Genomic DNA, 20,324 nt, shown 5'->3' on the forward strand with positions numbered 1-20,324 from the left:
TGTCTAGGTCATTATCAACGAACAGCCGGCTTAGCTGGTACTGACGCTTCTTGGAAGCCAGTCCCCTGACATTAATTGTTGCAATGCGCAACGCTTTTAGAGGTGTAGAAGCCATCTAGTTTAGGTACAGGAGCCATATGGTGCATACCTCGGGACACAAGGCGACGGTGCGGGTGACTTGCCTAGTCTGAGGTGCTCGATGGGTGCGGTGCCGGTAATCCAAAGTCTCTTGCACAAGTGCCTCTTACGTATGGACTGGAAAATCAGCCCATGCAGTCCGTTACCGAAAAAGGCCATCTCACGCCCACAGAAACCACTCACAGGGCACTCACTCCAACTAAGGCGGCGGCATAGCCGCCGCTCGTTGATCGGCCTGTACATTCGGCCGCGGTTTCAACGTCGGTCGCCTGACACCAACAGTCTTCTGCGGCGGCTCGTCGCCTTCGCTCACTTTGGGCTCTCCATTCGCACTGTGCTCGTGCGGTCGCTTCCCTGCTTGGTTGTTGGTTGATGCATGTGACACTTCCATGCTGTCACCATGCTGGGGAACGACGGGAGCTGACGCCCCACCGCTCAAGACTTCGTCCGTTGGCGCCTTGACTTCTGCAGGCTGCGCTACCTGTTGCTGCCGCTTACTGCTGGGCTCCTCTACGCTTGTGGATATTTCCGTAGGGGGCACAGCAGGGGCCTTCTCCACGCTGTCCCCTGCCTCTGCTGCAGCGTCTTCCGCGTCAGCCTCGTCCATGACAAGTTCGGACGAAATGTCAGTGTTGACTGGGACGGCAACACTCGCGTACGTGCGTACGCAGCTGCTTTCTTCGTGCCCGTAGCGACGACAGGCGCCGCATCGTGGAACCTTGCACTCACGACGAATGTGCCCAGTACCGTGGCAGCGCAGACACAGCGGAGCTCTGCCCGGTACAACCACGAGAGCCAGCTCACCGCCAACCCTGACTTCGTGAGGGAGGTCTTCCAGCTTCACGCCAGGGTTCATTTTCAATGAAACCAAGCGTGTCGTCGACCCCTTGCTGGCGACACCCTGGACGCGCCACCGCTCCTTGGAGACTTCGCTCACCTTGCCGTACGGAGCAAAGGCTACCCTCACGTCTTCGTCGGGCACGTTGTGCAGCAGCCAGTGCAGCTTGACGCGAACGTCCTGGTTTGCCGGGTCGATGACGAGACAGCGGCGGTCCTTGACTTTCAGGTCTCCGGCAGAAAGAATTTTCGTCACCGCCTCAGCACTCGCGAAAGTAACAGCCCATACATGGCTCATGCGATACGCCCCCAAGGCGATAACCTCGGGGAGCAGCATCAGCTGAGACAGCGCATCCCTGAAATCTTCGACCCGATAAGGACGGGCCCGCACGTCAGCGTGCAAAAAAACTGTGTTCAACACAACACGTCCTGTAGGAAGGGTAGGCAGAATCACCTGATACTCTTCATCCGAGGCAAAAGCCCTGTTTCCGCGGCCAGACATGACCGCTGTAGCTGCTCCAACGGAGCCCGTCATCGCACGTCCGTCACGCTCGGTGGCCGGAAGTCGAATCCCGCTACACCACGGAAACGGGAATGAAAGCAGCGATTTCTTGTTTGTTCTGGAGGTTCTGACTGCGCTGCCCAAAATTGATGCGCAGGGAGCACATAGCTAAAAAAAAGCCAATGTTTCGGCCCGGGGTCGAACCGGGGACTTTGCGCGTGTGAGGCGCACGTGATAACCGCTACACCACGGAAACGGGAATGAAAGCAGCGATTTCTTGTTTGTTCTGGAGGTTCTGACTGCGCTGCCCAAAATTGATGCGCAGGGAGCACATAGCTAAAAAAAAGCCAATGTTTCGGCCCGGGGTCGAACCGGGGACTTTGCGCGTGTGAGGCGCACGTGATAACCGCTACACCACGGAAACGGGAATGAAAGCAGCGATTTCTTGTTTGTTCTGGAGGTTCTGACTGCGCTGCCCAAAATTGATGCGCAGGGAGCACATAGCTAAAAAAAAGCCAATGTTTCGGCCCGGGGTCGAACCGGGGACTTTGCGCGTGTGAGGCGCACGTGATAACCGCTACACCACGGAAACGGGAATGAAAGCAGCGATTTCTTGTTTGTTCTGGAGGTTCTGACTGCGCTGCCCAAAATTGATGCGCAGGGAGCACATAGCTAAAAAAAAACACCAATGTTTCCGCCCGGGGTCGAACCGGGGACCTTGCGCGTGTGAGGCGCACGTGATAACCGCTACACCACGGAAACGGGAATGAAAGCAGCGATTTCTTGTTTGTTCTGGAGGTTCTGACTGCGCTGCCCAAAATTGATGCGCAGGGAGCATATAGCTAAAAAAAACACCAATGTTTCCGCCCGGGATCGAATCGGAGACCTTGCCCGTGTGAGGCGCACGTGATAACCGCTACACTTTTTTTCTTTATTGCCTGGCTTTGCCTCACAACATTTAACCAAACAACACAACAAAAACCGCACAAAACACTATGTACATAAGACGCTGTCGTGATCAGCCAGCATGAGTCTGGCTTCGTCATTCTAAAATTCACGAAGCATACAGAGCGGCTCTAGCCTCGAGAGCCACTCTGGAGGCTCCGCAGCGGCTTTCTGGATGGCCAGAAAGCAGTCCATTTTTTCCCGAAGATAAATTCGGGCAGGTCGTGCGTCTTTGTCACAATAATAGCCTGCCATTCTGGAGCGCCATATACAGTGGAGGCCCAAGAGCATTATGAGATCAAATGGTACCCCATCCTCATTGTCAGTGCTTAAATAACGAATTCCCTGCGCGTCAAGTGGTAGCGCTTTCTTTATTGTCCTTTGTAGCACATCCCAGAAATAAACCCCTTCCCAGCAATGCAAAAAAACATGGTCTATTGTTTCGGGCTGTTTACAAATTAAGCAGTTCGATCCCCACGGTAAAAAGAAATCCTTTCCCTCCAAAAACTTTTTAAATGGCAGTGTCCCGGTGTGTAACTTAAAAAAGAAGGTCTTTACTCCTGGTGGCACCTGCATTTTCTTCACCCTTTTTAAAACATCAGCTCCCGGACCTCCACTGTACAAGGCCCTGTACATGGGCTCTCGCGTACACACCCGACAGCTTCGCTTATACTCCCCTGATCAACCGTGAATACAGCAACGTCGTCAGCATACGCCAGCAGCTTAACTTCAGCAGCTTGCAACCTAAAGCCATTAATACTATTGTCTTCTAATATTTTCCTACACAGTGTTTCCATGTAAATCCAAAATAATAGAGGGCTGAGGGGGCAGCCCTGACGCACCGAACGCTGCACGCTAATGGGAGCTCCCAGACACTTGTTAACGATCAATCTTGTCGTGCAGTTTTGATACGCCAGGGCTACACCCTCGCGAATAACTGAACCGACATTCACATGGTCTAAAACGGAAAACAAGATTTCATGAGGAACACAATCAAAAGCTTTTTCGAGATCAATCTGAGCATGGAGCCCATTAATATCATCGCAGCTTTCAAGTACACTGCGCGCTTTGTGAATGTTGGAAAAAATCGATCGCCCTTTTATTCCGCATACCTGGTGAGGTCCAACAATATCCGATATCACTGTTTGGAGTCTTCGCGCCAATACCTTCATAAAGATTTTGTAGTCGACATTAGTGAGTGCTATTGGTCGATATGCGGTAGCAGATTGCAATTTCTCTATATCATCAGTTTTCGGAATGAGTACTGTATGGGAAGTCCCAAAAGACGGAGGCAAAAAGTTTATTCTATAGGCTTCATTAAACATTGTACACAGCACCGGGGAAATTTCATGCTTAAATTCTTTATAAAATGCCGCACTGAATCCATCTGGTCCTGGTGATTTCCCGAGGTTTAATTCATCTATCGCTTGCGCTACTTCGTTTTCAGGTATTGCTAGTTCCACTTTCGTTTTCTTTTCTTCGTCCAGCCGTGGCATTGCCCCAAGAAACTGATGCTTAAATGCGACTGCGTCTACCGGATGCCATGAAAAAAGCGTCTCGTAGAATTCTTTAAAGGCTGCTTCGATGTGGTCAGTGTCTGCCGATAAGATACCCCCCATTCTATTTTATCGATGTGATTACTTTCAGCGTGGGTTTTTTCTAGACCGAGAGCACGTTTTGATGGCGCTTCGCAGCAGCTGTGTCTTCCGCCCTCGCCCTCACCAGTGCTCCGCGATAACGCCGTTCATCCGTGAGCTCTATCTTTTGCTTGGTTTTCCTGACATCTTCTATCCATTGCCCAGGCGCTTTGCATTCCTGCTTCAGCAACATTTGCAGCAGTGCCGTTAACTCAGCTTCGTCTTGTTTTTCCTTATACCGGATACAAGTGGCCCTTTCTATTGCTTTGAATTTTAAAGATTCTTTGCTTAGCTCCCACTGTTGCTAAATTTTCAGGTTCTTGCACGGGTTTATTTTCCCTATTTCATCCTTTACTGCTCGGTAGTACACATCGTCGCGAAGAAGCGTGTTGTTTAGCTTCCACATATCCCATGAAAATGCCTTGCTTCGCTTGACACTTCCGAGGCAGCACTCAACTAAACAGTGGTCTGAGAAGGACACTCCCACAACTTTGTACTGGCTGCATACAGGGGCAAGGTCAACTGATGTATAAATGCGGTCCAGCCGTGCATGGCTTGAGCCCTGAAAATGGGTGAACTTCACTGCCCGCGCACTCTCAAGCCATTCAACCACATCCTCGAGGTTCCCGTTATCAATAATTTTGATCAACACTTCAGTGCTCCTGTCTCGGAACCCACGGATTCTTGACTTATCGCGCGCATTTAGGGCACAATTGAAGTCGCCTTGGAGGATTTGGAAAAAAGCAACTCTTTCCTCTACCACATTCTGTGCATACACGACAACAATGCGCCACTCAATGCTATTCAGTGAAAAGTCAAGGACAATACACCGGCCAGACACACACCAGAAATATGCTTGCACCTCTAGCCCCGGGATCTTCTTTACAAAGAGCACGCAAACAGCAGATGTCCCCACTGCATGACTGACGACAGCAAAAAATCTAGTCGTGAAACGCAGCACCATGCTGTCGGTTCCTTCGTTGCCGTCCACTTTCGTCTCTTGCACGGCCAATACATCTATCTCGCGCTCCGTAATAAGTCGATACACCTGACCTTGTTTTTTCCTGGTCGCCAGGCCCCGAATATTTAGCGTAGCGACTTTAAAGGCGGAGGCGGGAGCCATTTTAACACAAAAGGAAGGACCCAACAGCATGGTGCTTACCACCCACGTCTAGCGCGCGGCTAGACGCCACTGTTGCCGCCGGTATCATCCGGCGGAAGAACATCGGCCTGCTCGAGGAGTACCTTGTCGCCGGCCCGCTTGTCATCCCAAAGGTTCGGGCGCGGCCGGAACTTCGGACGCCGGGATTGAGAGGTCTTCGCAGGGGGTTCTTCGACGTCGGGCGCAACCACCTTGTCCCCTTCGGGGCTGGTCTGGTCGTGGGGACGCTTCACCGGGGTGGTGACGGGGGGGCGTGACGCTAGTTGTGCAGGCGCCGCTCTTCCCGTGGTCGTCCTTGTTCGGGTCGTTTGACTGGACGGCCTCGGGCTCTGTTGGGCTAGCCCCGTTCCCATCTGTCACGTTATCGGCACCGAGGGAGTCTGCCGTCGGCGGTTGGCTAGCTGGTTCGTCGGCCGCCTTGCTGCTATCCCCGGAGCTCACACACGTGGCAAGCGTCGAAGCCGGCTTGCCCGCCTCGTCCGTGCCAGTCGCTGCTTCCTCCGCCTCGGCGACGTCCATGAGTTCCGCGGTGTCGTTCGCCTTTCCGAGACCGGTAGCCGACGCGTAGGTACGGACGCAGTCCGCGTCCGCGTGTCCATAGCGCCTGCACTGGGAACACCTGGTCACCTTGCAGTCGCGGCGAACGTGGCCCGTGCCGTGACAACGCAAGCACTGCATCGGTCGCCCTGGCACAACCACGAGGGCCAGCTCACCGGCTACTCGCAACTGGTGTGGCAAATCATCCACCTTCATTCCCGGCTTCAACTTCAGTAGCACGGTCCTGGTGGTTGAGCCTTTCTCCTTCATCCCTTGGACGCGCCAACGCTCCCGCGTCACCTCCGTCACGTTTCCGAACGCCGCGAAAGCAGTCCGGATGTCTTCGTCGGCCACACCGTGCAGCATCCAATGCAGGCGCAGCTTTACCTGTTGATCCTCCGGGTCGAAAATGATGCACCGGCGTCCTTTCACTTGTAGCTCCTTCAACGCAGCAAGCTTTTTCGTGGTTTCAGCACTGCTGAGCGTCACCGCCCACACATGTTTTATCTGATACGCCCCCAACGCCACGACGCCACGGCGTTTGCGAGGGCGTCCCGAAAATCTTCCACCCTGTAGGGCCTCGCTCGTACGTCACCGTGCAGAAACACCGTGTTAAGCACAACACGTCCTGTTGGCAGCTTAGGCAGAACAATCTCGTATTCCTTATCTGCGTCGGCAGCAAGCCTGTTTCCGCGGCCAGCAAGGGCCGCTATCGCCGCTCCGCCGGAGATCATGATTCTGCGTCCGCACCGAACGGTTGCCGGAAGTAGAATGAGATAACCGCTACTCCACGGAAACGGGAATGAAAGCAGGGATTTCTTGTTTGTTCTGGAGGTTGTGACCGCGACTGTCCAAAATTGATGCGCAGGGAGCACATCGCTAAAAAAAACTAAAACCAATGTTTCCGCCCGGGGTCGAACCGGAGACCTTGCGCGTGTGAGGCGCACGTGATAACCGGTACACCACGGAAACGGGAATGAAACCAGGGATTTCTTGTTTGTTCTGGGGGTTGTGACCGCGACTGCCCAAAATTGATGCGCAGGGTGCACATAGCTAAAAAAAAACCAATGTTTCCGCCCGGGGTCGAACCTTGGACCTTGCGCGTGTGAGGCGCACGTGATAACCGCTACACCACAGAAACGGGAATGAAAGCAGCGATTTCTTGTTTGTTCTGGAGGTTGTGACCGCGACTGCCCAAAATTGATGTGCAGGGTGGACACAGCTAAAAAAAATCCAATGTTTCCGCTCGGGGTCGAACCGGGGACCTTGCGCGTGTATGGCGCACGTGATAACCGCAACACCACGGAAATGGGAATGAAACCAGGGATTTCTTGTTTGTTCTGGGGGTTGTGACCGCGACTGCCCAAAACTGATGCAGTGGGTGCACATAGCTAAAAAAAAAACTAATGTTTCCTCCCGGGGTCGAACCTTGGACCTTGCGCGTGTGAGGCGCACGTGATAACCGCTACACCACGGAAACGGGAATGAAAGCAGCGATTTCTTGTTTGTTCTGGAGGTTCTGACCGCGCTGCCCAAAATTGATGCGCAGGGAGCACATAGCTAAAAAAAACTAAAAACAATGTTTCCGCACGGGGTCGAACCGGGGACCTTGCGCGTGTGAGGCGCACGTGATAACCGCTACACCACGGAAACGGCAATGAAAGCAGCGATTTCTTGTTTGTTCTGGAGGTTCTGACCGCGCTGCCCAAAATTGATGCGCAGGGAGCACATAGCTAAAAAAAACTAAAAACAATGTTTCCGCACGGGGTCGAACCGGGGACCTTGCGCGTGTGAGGCGCACGTGATAACCGCTACACCACGTAAACGGCAATGAAAGCAGCGATTTCTTGTTTGTTCTGGAGGTTCTGACCGCGCTGCCCAAAATTGATGCGCAGGGAGCACATAGCTAAAAAAAACTAATGTTTCCTCCCGGGGTCGAACCTTGGACCTTGCGCGTGTGAGGCGCACGTGATAACCGCTACACCACGTAAACGGCAATGAAAGCAGCGATTTCTTGTTTGTTCTGGAGGTTCTGACCGCGCTGCCCAAAATTGATGCGCAGGGAGCACATAGCTAAAAAAAACTAATGTTTCCTCCCGGGGTCGAACCTTGGACCTTGCGCGTGTGAGGCGCACGTGATAACCGCTACACCACGGAAACGGGAATGAAAGCAGCGATTTCTTGTTTGTTCTGGAGGTTCTGACCGCGCTGCCCAAAATTGATGCGCAGGGAGCACATAGCTAAAAAAAACTAATGTTTCCTCCCGGGGTCGAACCGGGGACCTTGCGCGTGTGAGGCGCACGTGATAACCGCTACACCACGTAAACGGCAATGAAAGCAGCGATTTCTTGTTTGTTCTGGAGGTTCTGACCGCGCTGCCCAAAATTGATGCGCAGGGAGCACATAGCTAAAAAAAACTAATGTTTCCTCCCGGGGTCGAACCTTGGACCTTGCGCGTGTGAGGCGCACGTGATAACCGCTACACCACGGAAACGGGAATGAAAGCAGCGATTTCTTGTTTGTTCTGGAGGTTCTGACCGCGCTGCCCAAAATTGATGCGCAGGGAGCACATAGCTAAAAAAAAACTAAAAACAATGTTTCCGCACGGGGTCGATCCGGGGACCTTGCGCGTGTGAGGCGCACGTGATAACCGCTACACCACGGAAACTTTTTTTTTTTTTTTCTTTATTACCGGTAAACAATACATAAAAATCTCTAGCCACACTTTGGCCGAGACAATGGGTTAAAACTTTTTCATGTTAATCAGTTCATCCATAACTGCCACCCAGTCCGGCGGCTGGGGTTGACTGCGGAGAACATCTCTCAGGAAAACTGCACTTTCTATAAAGTTTTCTCTCACTGGTCGCACATTTGCGTCGGCGTGCCTGGCCGCCATTCTCGTTTTCCAGATGCTGTGGAGGCCCAGTAGCATAAACATGTCGTAAGGAACCTCCTCACTTTCTACAGGTAGAAACCGGATGCCATAAGGAGTTACAGGTAGTTCTTTCTTCAATGTTCTTTGCAAGATGTCCCAGTGGAAAACCGGGTCCCAGCAGTCGATAAACACATGTTCGATGGTCTCGGGTTTTTTGCAGAGTATGCAGTCGGTGGTCCAGGGCACAAAAATGCCTTTATCGTTTAGCCATGTTTTCACAGGAAGGGTACCGGTATGAAGTTTAAAGAAAAAGGATTTGACAGTCGGTCTTACCGGCATCTTCTTAACTCGCTTTAACACATCTTTGCCTGGGCCTCCGCAGCAAAAGGAACGGTATAAGGGAGCAGGTATAAATATATCTAGCAAATCTTTGTACAGTTTTTTCCTGGGTACAGCAGATAGATACTGTGTAGAAAAGTGAGCGCTCAAAGTGCGAAAGGCTGCCACAACTTCACGCAAAAAACCTGTTACAGCACGATTCGTGGCCGGGTAACTGGACACAACAAATTCCGGCAACACGTTGCCTAAGCGCACCTGCAACATTGTGCGCAACAAGGGATCGGTTTGATCACGTAGAAACAAAAATCTTGAGACAACTTGCTTCAGAAACAAATTAGAAAGACCAAGGCCGCCCCTTTTGACCGGAAGGAACAGATTAACTCGACTTGTTCGCTCCCAATTTGAGCTCCAAATAAAGACAGCAAACACTCTATGCAGCTTCTGCAGGTTTGCTCGGGTAATGAGCACGAACTGCAATATATACCAAATTCTGGCTATTAAAAATACATTGCACACACTTGCGCGCGCGAAAACAGAAAGGTCACGTCCTTTCCAGCCATCCGCTTTTCTCCTTGCACTCTGCGTTATCTCACCCCACAACTCCGTACTGCTTTTATAGTGCTCCAAGGGTACCCCCAAGTACTTCGCAGGGGAGGTCGTCCATTTCATGTTAGCAAACACGGCAGGTGTGCTGTCCCAATCACCGTGCCAAAAACCTATGCACTTATCCCAGTTAATTTCGGACCCAGTCTTTTTGCAATATTCCCCCGCAACTTTCACAACTTCTTTAACGCTTTCTTGATCCGCGCAAAAAACAGCAATATCATCAGCGTAAGCAAGCACTTTTACTTGCGCCGACAGAAGAGTGAAACCGCAGATCCCATCATTGTGCAACAGTGATAACAGAAAAGGCTCAAGGTAGATCGCAAAGAGCAAAGGCGAGAGCGGGCAACCCTGCCTGACCGAAGAACACACAGGTACAGGTTCAGTCAGCTGTTTGTTCACTATAATTCGGGTAACACAGTTGTCGTACGCCATCTGTACACCTTGTATTATCACAGAGCCGACGTTGGCATATTCTAGAATGGCGAAAAGAATGTCGTGCGACACTCGATCGAAGGCCTTTGCAAGGTCAAGCTGTATCATAGCAACTCGGCCCCCGAAGGCATCGCAGCATTCAAGAACAGTTCTGGCAATGTGCACATTTGTTCCAATGGTGCGACCTTTAATACCGCACGTTTGGTGGGGCCCTACAAGGTCCTTTATGACCTTTTGCAGTCTGTTGGCAAGAATCTTCATAAACACTTTATAGTCAACGTTGGTTAGGCTTATCGGCCGATAAGCCCCAACGGACAGAAGTTTAGCCTGGTCCTCACTCTTGGGTATTAAAACCACGTGTGCTGTTTTAAATGATGGTGGCATTTTCTTTGTCTCATAAATTTCGGTGAAGACGCAGTGGAGAGCTTGGGTGAGTTCGGCTTTGAACTTCTTATAAAATTCACTACCTAAGCCGTCAGGACCGGGAGATTTTCCGGCACTCAGCTCTTCGATTGCTCTTCCCACTTCGCTTACGCTGATTGGTACCTCCAGCCCTTGTTTTATATCGTCTCCTAGTTTTGGCATACGGGACAAGAACGTGTTTGCAAACCCCTCTTCTTCAAGCCGTCGCCGCCCAAGCAATTCTCGATACTGCTCAACAAACGCCAACTGAATCACTTTGCTATCATTCGTTACCTCGTTTCTGTACCTGATTTGTCTTACTTCGTTCTGAGTCGCGTACTTCTTTTCGTCACTAAGCGAGCGTTTAGTAGGTACTTGGTCAAGCCAGAGACGTTCAGCACGGGCCCGTATCATGGCAGCTGTATACTTGTCTTTTTCGATAATCTCAAGTTTACTTTTTGTATCTCTTATTTCTTTCTTATATCTTCCCGGCTGGGAACTTTCCAGGCTTACGAGCAAGTCAAGTTGGCAATGTAGTTCTTTTTCTTTAACACGTTTATCGTGGCATATGATGCTTGCCCTTTCAATCGCGTTTATTTTCACTTGTTCTTTGAAATCTTCCCACCTAATTACCCAGTTCCCAGGCTCTGCTGATAGCAATGCTTTAATGCATTCATTAACTTTAATGTCAAAGCGTTCATCCTCGAGTAATTGTGCGTTAAACTTCCAGAGGTCCCACGAGAAACGAGATTTCTTGTCTTTGTTCCCCAGGGTAAACGTAACTAAGCTGTGGTCGGTAAAAGACATGTGTTTTACCTCGTAGCTATTGCACAAAGGAATCAGATCAAGCGACACATACGCTCTGTCAAGTCTCGCGTGACTTTCACCCTGGAAGTGAGTAAAATGCGGCGCTACCGAAAGAACTTCAGCAACATCATCTAAACCATTTTCTTGCACAATCGAATTCAACAATTCCGCACTTTTGTCACGAAGGAGTCTTTTTGTAATTCTATCCTCTGCTTTACAAACGCAGTTAAAGTCGCCCAAAAGCACAATTAACCGCTCACAGCACACATATTGTTCAACGCGCTCAAAAAATTCCTTGCGCTCGTTCTCCCTGTTAGGAGCATACACGCATATGACTCTCCATAGCAAATTGCAATAAAAAAAATCCACTACAACCAAACGGCCAGTTTGACACACAGTTAAATTCTGCTCGACAATCCCCAGAGAATTCCTAATAAATACAGCACAACCGCCCGATGTGCCAGAAGAATGGCACACACAAACATTGTAGCGTGCCGTAAAAGGCTGCACCATAAGGTCCGCCTGTTCCTGTCTTTCGACTTTCGTCTCCTGTACGGCTATTATGTCTAGGTCATTATCAACGAACAGCCGGCTTAGCTGGTACTGACGCTTCTTGGAAGCCAGTCCCCTGACATTAATTGTTGCAATGCGCAACGCTCTAAGAGGTGTAGAAGCCATCTAGTCTAGGTACAGGAGCCATATGGTGCATACCTCGGGACACAAGGCGACGGTGCGGGTGACTTGCATAATCTGAGGTGCTCGATGGGTGCGGTGCCGGTAATCCAAAGTCTCTTGCACAAGTGCCTCTTGCGTATGGACTGGAAAATCAGCCCATGCAGTCTGTTACCGAAAAAGGCCATCTCACGCCCACAGAAACCACTCACAGGGCACTCACTCCAACTAAGGCGGCGGCTTAGCCGCCGCTCGTTGATCGGCCTGTACATTCGGCCGCGGTTTCAACGTCGGTCGCCTGACACCAACAGTCTTCTGCGGCGGCTCGTCGCCTTCGCTCACTTTGGGCTCTCCATTCGCACTGCGCTCGTGCGGTCGCTTCCCTGCCTGGTTGCTGGTTGATGCATGTGACACTTCCATGCTGTCACCATGCTGGGGAACGACGGGAGCTGACGCCCCACCGCTCAAGACTTCGTCCGTTGGCGCCTTGACTTCTGCAGGCTGCGCTACCTGTTGCTGCCGCTTACTGCTGGGCTCCTCTACGCTTGTGGATATCTCCGTAGGGGGCACAGCAGGGGCCTTCTCCACGCTGTCCCCTGCCTCTGCTGCAGCGTCTTCCGCGTCAGCCTCGTCCATGACAAGTTCGGACGAAATGTCAGTGTTGACTGGGACGGCAGCACTCGCGTACGTGCGTACGCAGCTGCTTTCTTCGTGCCCGTAGCGACGACAGGCGCCGCATCGTGGAACCTTGCACTCACGGCGAATGTGCCCAGTACCGTGGCAGCGCAGACACAGCGGAGCTCTGCCCGGTACAACCACGAGAGCCAGTTCACCGCCAACCCTGACTTCGTGAGGGAGGTCTTCCAGCTTCACGCCAGGGTTCATTTTCAATGAAACCAAGCGTGTCGTCGACCCCTTGCTGGCGACACCCTGGACGCGCCACCGCTCCTTGGAGACTTCGCTCACCTTGCCGTACGGAGCAAAGGCTACCCTCACGTCTTCGTCGGGCACGTTGTGCAGCAGCCAGTGCAGCTTGACGCGGACGTCCTGGTTTGCCGGGTCGATGACGAGACAGCGGCGGTCCTTGACTTTCAGGTCTCCGGCAGAAAGAATTTTCGTCACCGCCTCAGCACTCGCGAAAGTAACAGCCCATACATGGCTCATGCGATACGCCCCCAAGGCGATAACCTCGGGGAGCAGCATCAGCTGAGCCAGCGCATCCCTGAAATCTTCGACCCGATAAGGACGGGCCCGCACGTCAGCGTGCAAAAAAACTGTGTTCAACACAACACGTCCTGTAGGAAGGGTAGGCAGAATCACCTGATACTCTTCATCCGAGGCAAAAGCCCTGTTTCCGCGGCCAGACATGACCGCTGTAGCTGCTCCAACGGAGCCCGTCATCGCACGTCCGTCACGCTCGGTGGCCGGAAGTCGAATCCTCCTACACCACGGAAACGGCAATGAAAGCAGCGATTTCTTGTTTGTTCTGGAGGTTCTGACCGCGCTGCCCAAAATTGATGCGCAGGGAGCACATAGCTAAAAAAAAACTAAAAACAATGTTTCCGCACGGGGTCGAACCGGGGACCTTGCGCGTGTGAGGCGCACGTGATAACCGCTACACCACGGAAACGGCAATGAAAGCAGCGATTTCTTGTTTGTTCTGGAGGTTCTGACCGCGCTGCCCAAAATTGATGCGCAGGGAGCACATAGCTAAAAAAAACTAAAACAATGTTTCCGCACGGCGTCGAACCTTGGACCTTGCGCGTGTGAGGCGAACGTGATAACCGCTACACCACGGAAACGGGAATGAAAGCAGCGATTTCTTGTTTGTTCTGGAGGTTCTGACCGCGCTGCCCAAAATTGATGCGCAGGGAGCACATAGCTAAAAAAAAACTAAAAACAATGTTTCCGCACGGGGTCGAACCGGGGACCTTGCGCGTGTGAGGCGCACGTGATAACCGCAACACCACGGAAACGGCAATGAAAGCAGCGATTTCTTGTTTGTTCTCGAGGTTCTGACCGCGCTGCCCAAAATTGATGCGCAGGGAGCACATAGCTAAAAAAAACTAAAAACAATGTTTCCGCACGGGGTCGAACCGGGGACCTTGCGCGTGTGAGGCGCACGTAATAAACGCTACACCACGAAAACGGGAATGAAAGCAGGGATTTCTTGTTTGTTCTGGAGGTTCTGACCGCGCTGCCCAAAATTGATGCGCAGAGAGCACATAGCTAAAAAAAACTAATGTTTCCTCCCGGGGTCGAACCTTGGACCTTGCGCGTGTGAGGCGCACGTGATAACCGCTACACCACGGAAACGGGAATGAAAGCAGCGATTTCTTGTTTGTTCTGGAGGTTCTGACCGCGCTGCCCAAAATTGATGCGCAGGGAGCACATAGCTAAAAAAAAACTAAAAACAATGTTTCCGCACGGGGTCGAACCGGGGACCTTGCGCGTGTGAGGCGCACGTGATAACCGCTACACCACGGAAACGGCAATGAAAGCAGCGATTTCTTGTTTGTTCTGGAGGTTCTGACCGCGCTGCCCAAAATTGATGCGCAGGGAGCACATAGCTAAAAAAAAAACTAAAAACAATGTTTCCGCACGGGGTCGAACTGGGGACCTTGCGCGTGTGAGGCGCACGTGATAACCGCTACACCACGGAAACGGCAATGAAAGCAGCGATTTCTTGTTTGTTCTGGAGGTTCTGACCGCGCTGCCCAAAATTGATGCGCAGGGAGCACATAGCTAAAAAAAAACTAAAAACAATGTTTCCGCACGGCGTCGAACCTTGGACCTTGCGCGTGTGAGGCGAACGTGATAACCGCTACACCACGGAATCGGGAATGAAAGCAGCGATTTCTTGTTTGTTCTGGAGGTTCTGACCGCGCTGCCCAAAATTGATGCGCAGGGAGCACATAGCTAAAAAAAAACTAAAAACAATGTTTCCGCACGAGGTCGAACCGGGGACCTTGCGCGTGTGAGGCGCACGTGATAACCGCTACACCACGGAAACGGCAATGAAAGCAGCGATTTCTTGTTTGTTCTGGAGGTTCTGACCGCGCTGCCCAAAATTGATGCGCAGGGAGCACATAGCTAAAAAAAAACTAAAAACAATGTTTCCGCACGGGGTCGAACCGGGGACCTTGCGCGTGTGAGGCGCACGTGCTAACCGCTACACCACGGAAACAGCAATGAAAGCAGCGATTTCTTGTTTGTTCTGGAGGTTCTGACCGCGCTGCTCAAAATTGATGCGCAGGGAGCACATAGCTAAAAAAAAACTAAAAACAATGTTTCCGCACGGGGTCGAACCGGGGACCTTGCGCGTGTGAGGCGCACGTGATAACCGCTACACCACGGAAACGGGAATGAAAGCAGCGATTTCTTGTTTGTTCTGGAGGTTCTGACCGCGCTGCCCAAAATTGATGCGCAGGGAGCACATAGCTAAAAAAAACTAAAAACAATGTTTCCGCACGGGGTCGAACCGGGGACCTTGCGCGTGTGAGGCGCACGTGATAACCGCTACACCACGGAAACGGCAATGAAAGCAGCGATTTCTTGTTTGTTCTGGAGGTTCTGACCGCGCTGCTCAAAATTGATGCGCAGGGAGCACATAGCTAAAAAAAAACTAAAAACAATGTTTCCGCACGGGGTCGAACCGGGGACCTTGCGCGTGTGAGGCGCACGTGATAACCGCTACACCACGGAAACGGGAATGAAAGCAGCGATTTCTTGTTTGTTCTGGAGGTTCTGACCGCGCTGCCCAAAATTGATGCGCAGGGAGCACATAGCTAAAAAAAAACTAATGTTTCCTCCCGGGGTCGAACCTTGGACCTTGCGCGTGTGAGGAGCACGTGATAACCGCTACACCACGGAAACGGGAATGAAAGCAGCGATTTCTTGTTTGTTCTGGAGGTTCTGACCGCGCTGCCCAAAATTGATGCGCAGGGAGCACATAGCTAAAAAAAAACTAAAAACAATGTTTCCGCACGGGGTCGAACCGGGGACCTTGCGCGTGTGAGGCGCACGTGATAACCGCTACACCACGGAAACGGGAATGAAGCCAGGGATTTCTTGTTTGTTCTGGGGGTTGTGACCGCGACTGCCCAAAACTGATGCAGTGGGTGCACATAGCTAAAAAAAACTAATGTTTCCTCCCGGGGTCGAACCTTGGACCTTGCGCGTGTGAGGCGCACGTGATAACCGCTACACCACGGAAACCGCAATGAAAGCAGCGATTTCTTGTTTGTTCTGGAGGTTCTGACCGCGCTGCCCAAAATTGATGCGCAGGGAGAACATAGCTAAAAAAAACTAAAAACAATGTTTCCGCACGGGGTCGAACCGGGGACCTTGCGCGTGTGAGGCGCACGTGATAACCGCTACACCACGGAAACGGGAACGAAACCAGGGATTTCTTGTTTGTTCTGGAGGTTCTGACCGCGCTGCTCAAAATTGATGCGCAGGGAGCACATAGCTAAAAAAAAACTAAAAACAATGTTTCCGCACGGGGTCGAACCGGGGACCTTGCGCGTGTGAGGCGCACGTGATAACCGCTACACCACGGAAACGGGAATGAAGCCAGGGATTTCTTGTTTGTTCTGGGGGTTGTGACCGCGACTGCCCAAAACTGATGCAGTGGGTGCACATAGCTAAAAAAAACTAATGTTTCCTCCCGGGGTCGAACCTTGGACCTTGCGCGTGTGAGGCGCACGTGATAACCGCTACACCATGGAAACCGCAATGAAAGCAGTGATTTCTTGTTTGTTCTGGAGGTTCTGACCGCGCTGCCCAAAATTGATGCGCAGGGAGAACATAGCTAAAAAAAACTAAAAACAATGTTTCCGCACGGGGTCGAACCGGGGACCTTGCGCGTGTGAGGCGCACGTGATAACCGCTACACCACGGAAACGGGAATGAAGCCAGGGATTTCTTGTTTGTTCTGGGGGTTGTGACCGCGACTGCCCAAAACTGATGCAGTGGGTGCACATAGCTAAAAAAAACTAATGTTTCCTCCCGGGGTCGAACCTTGGACCTTGCGCGTGTGAGGCGCACGTGATAACCGCTACACCACGGAAACCGCAATGAAAGCAGCGATTTCTTGTTTGTTCTGGAGGTTCTGACCGCGCTGCCCAAAATTGATGCGCAGGGAGAACATAGCTAAAAAAAACTAAAAACAATGTTTCCGCACGGGGTCGAACCGGGGACCTTGCGCGTGTGAGGCGCACGTGATAACCGCTACACCACGGAAACGGGAACGAAACCAGGGATTTCTTGTTTGTTCTGGAGGTTCTGACCGCGCTGCTCAAAATTGATGCGCAGGGAGCACATAGCTAAAAAAAAACTAAAAACAATGTTTCCGCACGGGGTCGAACCGGGGACCTTGCGCGTGTGAGGCGCACGTGATAACCGCTACACCACGGAAACGGGAATGAAGCCAGGGATTTCTTGTTTGTTCTGGGGGTTGTGACCGCGACTGCCCAAAACTGATGCAGTGGGTGCACATAGCTAAAAAAAACTAATGTTTCCTCCCGGGTTCGAACCTTGGACCTTGCGCGTGTGAGGCGCACGTGATAACCGCTACACCACGGAAACCGCAATGAAAGCAGCGATTTCTTGTTTGTTCTGGAGGTTCTGACCGCGCTGCCCAAAATTGATGCGCAGGGAGAACATAGCTAAAAAAAACTAAAAACAATGTTTCCGCACGGGGTCGAACCGGGGACCTTGCGCGTGTGAGGCGCACGTGATAACCGCTACACCACGGAAACCGCAATGAAAGCAGCGATTTCTTGTTTGTTCTGGAGGTTCTGACCGCGCTGCTCAAAATTGATGCGCAGGGAGCACATAGCTAAAAAAAAACTAAAAACAATGTTTCCGCACGGGGTCGAACCGGGGACCTTGCGCGTGTGAGGCGCACGTGATAACCGCTACACCACGGAAACGGGAATGAAAGCAGCGATTTCTTGTTTGTTCTGGAGGTTCTGACCGCGCTGCCCAAAATTGATGCGCAGGGAGCACATAGCTAAAAAAAAACTAAAAACAATGTTTCCGCACGGGGTCGAACCGGGGACCTTGCGCGTGTGAGGCGCACGTGATAACCGCTACACCACGGAAACGGCAATGAAAGCAGCGATTTCTTGTTTGTTCTGGAGGTTCTGACCGCGCTGCTCAAAATTGATGCGCAGGGAGCACATAGCTAAAAAAAAACTAAAAACAATGTTTCCGCACGGGGTCGAACCGGGGACCTTGCGCGTGTGAGGCGCACGTGATAACCGCTACACCACGGAAACGGGAATGAAAGCAGCGATTTCTTGTTTGTTCTGGAGGTTCTGACCGCGCTGCCCAAAATTGATGCGCAGGGAGCACATAGCTAAAAAAAAACTAATGTTTCCTCCCGGGGTCGAACCTTGGACCTTGCGCGTGTGAGGAGCACGTGATAACCGCTACACCACGGAAACGGGAATGAAAGCAGCGATTTCTTGTTTGTTCTGGAGGTTCTGACCGCGCTGCCCAAAATTGATGCGCAGGGAGCACATAGCTAAAAAAAAACTAAAAACAATGTTTCCGCACGGGGTCGAACCGGGGACCTTGCGCGTGTGAGGCGCACGTGATAACCGCTACACCACGGAAACGGGAATGAAGCCAGGGATTTCTTGTTTGTTCTGGGGGTTGTGACCGCGACTGCCCAAAACTGATGCAGTGGGTGCACATAGCTAAAAAAAACTAATGTTTCCTCCCGGGGTCGAACCTTGGACCTTGCGCGTGTGAGGCGCACGTGATAACCGCTACACCACGGAAACCGCAATGAAAGCAGCGATTTCTTGTTTGTTCTGGAGGTTCTGACCGCGCTGCCCAAAATTGATGCGCAGAGAGAACATAGCTAAAAAAAAACTAAAAACAATGTTTCCGCACGGGGTCGAACCGGGGACCTTGCGCGTGTGAGGCGCACGTGATAACCGCTACACCACGGAAACGGGAATGAAGCCAGGGATTTCTTGTTTGTTCTGGGGGTTGTGACCGCGACTGCCCAAAATTGATGCGCAGGGTGCACATAGCTAACGAAAAAACCAATTTTTCCGCCCGGGGTCGAACCGGGGACCTTGCGCGTGTGAGGCGCACGTGATAACCGCTACACCACGGAAACCGCAATGAAAGCAGCGATTTCTTGTTTGTTCTGGAGGTTCTGACCGCGCTGCCCAAAATTGATGCGCAGGGAGAACATAGCTAAAAAAAAACTAAAAACAATGTTTCCGCACGGGGTCGAACCGGGGACCTTGCGCGTGTGAGGCGCACGTGATAACCGCTACACCACGGAAACGGGAACGAAACCAGGGATTTCTTGTTTGTTCTGGGGGTTGTGACCGCGACTACCCAAAATTGATGCGCAGGGTGCACATAGCTAACGAAAAAACCAATTTTTCCGCCCGGGGTCGAACCGGGGACCTTGCGCGTGTGAGGCGCACGTGATAACCGCTACACCACGGAAACGGGAATGAAGCCAGGGATTTCTTGTTTGTTCTGGGGGTTGTGACCGCGACTGCCCAAAATTGATGCGCAGGGTGCACATAGCTAAAAAAAAACCAGTTTCCTCCCGGGGTCGAACCGGGGACCTTGCGCGTGTGAGGCGCACGTGATAACCGCTACACCACGGAAACTTTTTTTTTATTGCCGACTTTGACATTCAAAACACACAAGATGAACAATTAAAACGTGTCGGCAGACCTTTGCCTGACACGGCATGTTAAATTTTTTTCAGTCTTGCCAAATCATCAAGCACATCGATCCATTTTGGCTGTTCTGGGAGGGCCTTATACGCCTCCCTAAATCGCACATTTTGAATGAAATGTTCCCGTACAGGTTTCATTTGTTCATCTGCATTGTTAAACTCCATTTGGGTTTTCCACAAGCTGTGAAGTCCAAGGAGCATTACTGCATCAAATGGAAAATCATCTGTTTTGTGAAACGGTAGAAATCTTATGCCATATGCATCTAATGGTATGTCTTTCTTTAAAGTTCTCTGAAGGACATCCCAGAAAAAAATGGGATCCCAACAGTCCAAAAACACATGTTCAATGGTTTCCGGTTTGTGGCACAGGAAACAGTTTGTTGACCGAGGGACGAAAAGACCTTTATCGTGCATCCACGTTTTCACTGATAAGGTATTAGTGTGGAGTTTAAAGAAAAAGGATTTGATCGCTGGCAATATTGGCATCTTCTTAACTCTCCTGGGCCTGCAATTTGTGGCAAACGATATATCGGCAGAGGAAGCATTGTGTCCACTAAGTCCACGTACAATTTTTTTTTCTTGACATTACACAAATACTCCATGGAAAACCGAACATGCAGAATTCTGTACGCGAGCACAACTTCTTTAAGGTACCCACTTATCGCACGATTTACATGTACCGAACTGGCATTACGGTCCGGAGGAAGACATCA

At 51.4% G+C, this 20,324-nt stretch overlaps 23 non-coding genes across 23 annotated transcripts; all 23 read right to left on the bottom strand.

Moving 5' to 3' along the window:
- Positions 1 to 2,166: 2,166 nt before the first annotated feature.
- On the bottom strand, positions 2,167 to 2,239 carry TRNAV-CAC (transfer RNA valine (anticodon CAC)). The gene has a single exon. It is a non-coding gene; the product is annotated as a tRNA-Val (tRNA).
- Positions 2,240 to 7,338: 5,099 nt separating this feature from the next.
- TRNAV-CAC (transfer RNA valine (anticodon CAC)) lies at positions 7,339 to 7,411 on the bottom strand. The gene has a single exon. It is a non-coding gene; the product is annotated as a tRNA-Val (tRNA).
- Positions 7,412 to 13,448: 6,037 nt separating this feature from the next.
- On the bottom strand, positions 13,449 to 13,521 carry TRNAV-CAC (transfer RNA valine (anticodon CAC)). Its single transcript has one exon. It is a non-coding gene; the product is annotated as a tRNA-Val (tRNA).
- Positions 13,522 to 14,308: 787 nt separating this feature from the next.
- TRNAV-CAC (transfer RNA valine (anticodon CAC)) lies at positions 14,309 to 14,381 on the bottom strand. The gene has a single exon. It is a non-coding gene; the product is annotated as a tRNA-Val (tRNA).
- Positions 14,382 to 15,005: 624 nt separating this feature from the next.
- Positions 15,006 to 15,078, bottom strand: TRNAV-CAC (transfer RNA valine (anticodon CAC)). The gene has a single exon. It is a non-coding gene; the product is annotated as a tRNA-Val (tRNA).
- Positions 15,079 to 15,179: 101 nt separating this feature from the next.
- On the bottom strand, positions 15,180 to 15,252 carry TRNAV-CAC (transfer RNA valine (anticodon CAC)). The gene has a single exon. It is a non-coding gene; the product is annotated as a tRNA-Val (tRNA).
- A 100-nt stretch (positions 15,253 to 15,352) lies between these two features.
- On the bottom strand, positions 15,353 to 15,425 carry TRNAV-CAC (transfer RNA valine (anticodon CAC)). The gene has a single exon. It is a non-coding gene; the product is annotated as a tRNA-Val (tRNA).
- Positions 15,426 to 15,526: 101 nt separating this feature from the next.
- TRNAV-CAC (transfer RNA valine (anticodon CAC)) lies at positions 15,527 to 15,599 on the bottom strand. The gene has a single exon. It is a non-coding gene; the product is annotated as a tRNA-Val (tRNA).
- Positions 15,600 to 15,868: 269 nt separating this feature from the next.
- Positions 15,869 to 15,941, bottom strand: TRNAV-CAC (transfer RNA valine (anticodon CAC)). Its single transcript has one exon. It is a non-coding gene; the product is annotated as a tRNA-Val (tRNA).
- Positions 15,942 to 16,209: 268 nt separating this feature from the next.
- On the bottom strand, positions 16,210 to 16,282 carry TRNAV-CAC (transfer RNA valine (anticodon CAC)). The gene has a single exon. It is a non-coding gene; the product is annotated as a tRNA-Val (tRNA).
- A 101-nt stretch (positions 16,283 to 16,383) lies between these two features.
- TRNAV-CAC (transfer RNA valine (anticodon CAC)) lies at positions 16,384 to 16,456 on the bottom strand. The gene has a single exon. It is a non-coding gene; the product is annotated as a tRNA-Val (tRNA).
- Positions 16,457 to 16,724: 268 nt separating this feature from the next.
- TRNAV-CAC (transfer RNA valine (anticodon CAC)) lies at positions 16,725 to 16,797 on the bottom strand. The gene has a single exon. It is a non-coding gene; the product is annotated as a tRNA-Val (tRNA).
- Positions 16,798 to 17,065: 268 nt separating this feature from the next.
- Positions 17,066 to 17,138, bottom strand: TRNAV-CAC (transfer RNA valine (anticodon CAC)). The gene has a single exon. It is a non-coding gene; the product is annotated as a tRNA-Val (tRNA).
- Positions 17,139 to 17,239: 101 nt separating this feature from the next.
- Positions 17,240 to 17,312, bottom strand: TRNAV-CAC (transfer RNA valine (anticodon CAC)). Its single transcript has one exon. It is a non-coding gene; the product is annotated as a tRNA-Val (tRNA).
- A 268-nt stretch (positions 17,313 to 17,580) lies between these two features.
- TRNAV-CAC (transfer RNA valine (anticodon CAC)) lies at positions 17,581 to 17,653 on the bottom strand. Its single transcript has one exon. It is a non-coding gene; the product is annotated as a tRNA-Val (tRNA).
- A 101-nt stretch (positions 17,654 to 17,754) lies between these two features.
- Positions 17,755 to 17,827, bottom strand: TRNAV-CAC (transfer RNA valine (anticodon CAC)). The gene has a single exon. It is a non-coding gene; the product is annotated as a tRNA-Val (tRNA).
- A 101-nt stretch (positions 17,828 to 17,928) lies between these two features.
- On the bottom strand, positions 17,929 to 18,001 carry TRNAV-CAC (transfer RNA valine (anticodon CAC)). Its single transcript has one exon. It is a non-coding gene; the product is annotated as a tRNA-Val (tRNA).
- Positions 18,002 to 18,102: 101 nt separating this feature from the next.
- TRNAV-CAC (transfer RNA valine (anticodon CAC)) lies at positions 18,103 to 18,175 on the bottom strand. The gene has a single exon. It is a non-coding gene; the product is annotated as a tRNA-Val (tRNA).
- A 269-nt stretch (positions 18,176 to 18,444) lies between these two features.
- TRNAV-CAC (transfer RNA valine (anticodon CAC)) lies at positions 18,445 to 18,517 on the bottom strand. Its single transcript has one exon. It is a non-coding gene; the product is annotated as a tRNA-Val (tRNA).
- A 269-nt stretch (positions 18,518 to 18,786) lies between these two features.
- On the bottom strand, positions 18,787 to 18,859 carry TRNAV-CAC (transfer RNA valine (anticodon CAC)). The gene has a single exon. It is a non-coding gene; the product is annotated as a tRNA-Val (tRNA).
- A 97-nt stretch (positions 18,860 to 18,956) lies between these two features.
- TRNAV-CAC (transfer RNA valine (anticodon CAC)) lies at positions 18,957 to 19,029 on the bottom strand. Its single transcript has one exon. It is a non-coding gene; the product is annotated as a tRNA-Val (tRNA).
- A 101-nt stretch (positions 19,030 to 19,130) lies between these two features.
- Positions 19,131 to 19,203, bottom strand: TRNAV-CAC (transfer RNA valine (anticodon CAC)). Its single transcript has one exon. It is a non-coding gene; the product is annotated as a tRNA-Val (tRNA).
- A 97-nt stretch (positions 19,204 to 19,300) lies between these two features.
- TRNAV-CAC (transfer RNA valine (anticodon CAC)) lies at positions 19,301 to 19,373 on the bottom strand. Its single transcript has one exon. It is a non-coding gene; the product is annotated as a tRNA-Val (tRNA).
- Between the last annotated feature and the right edge of the window lie 951 nt (positions 19,374 to 20,324).

This window comes from Amblyomma americanum, chromosome 5 (genome assembly GCF_052857255.1).
Source record: "Amblyomma americanum isolate KBUSLIRL-KWMA chromosome 5, ASM5285725v1, whole genome shotgun sequence".
Lineage (NCBI taxonomy): Eukaryota > Metazoa > Arthropoda > Arachnida > Ixodida > Ixodidae > Amblyomma > Amblyomma americanum.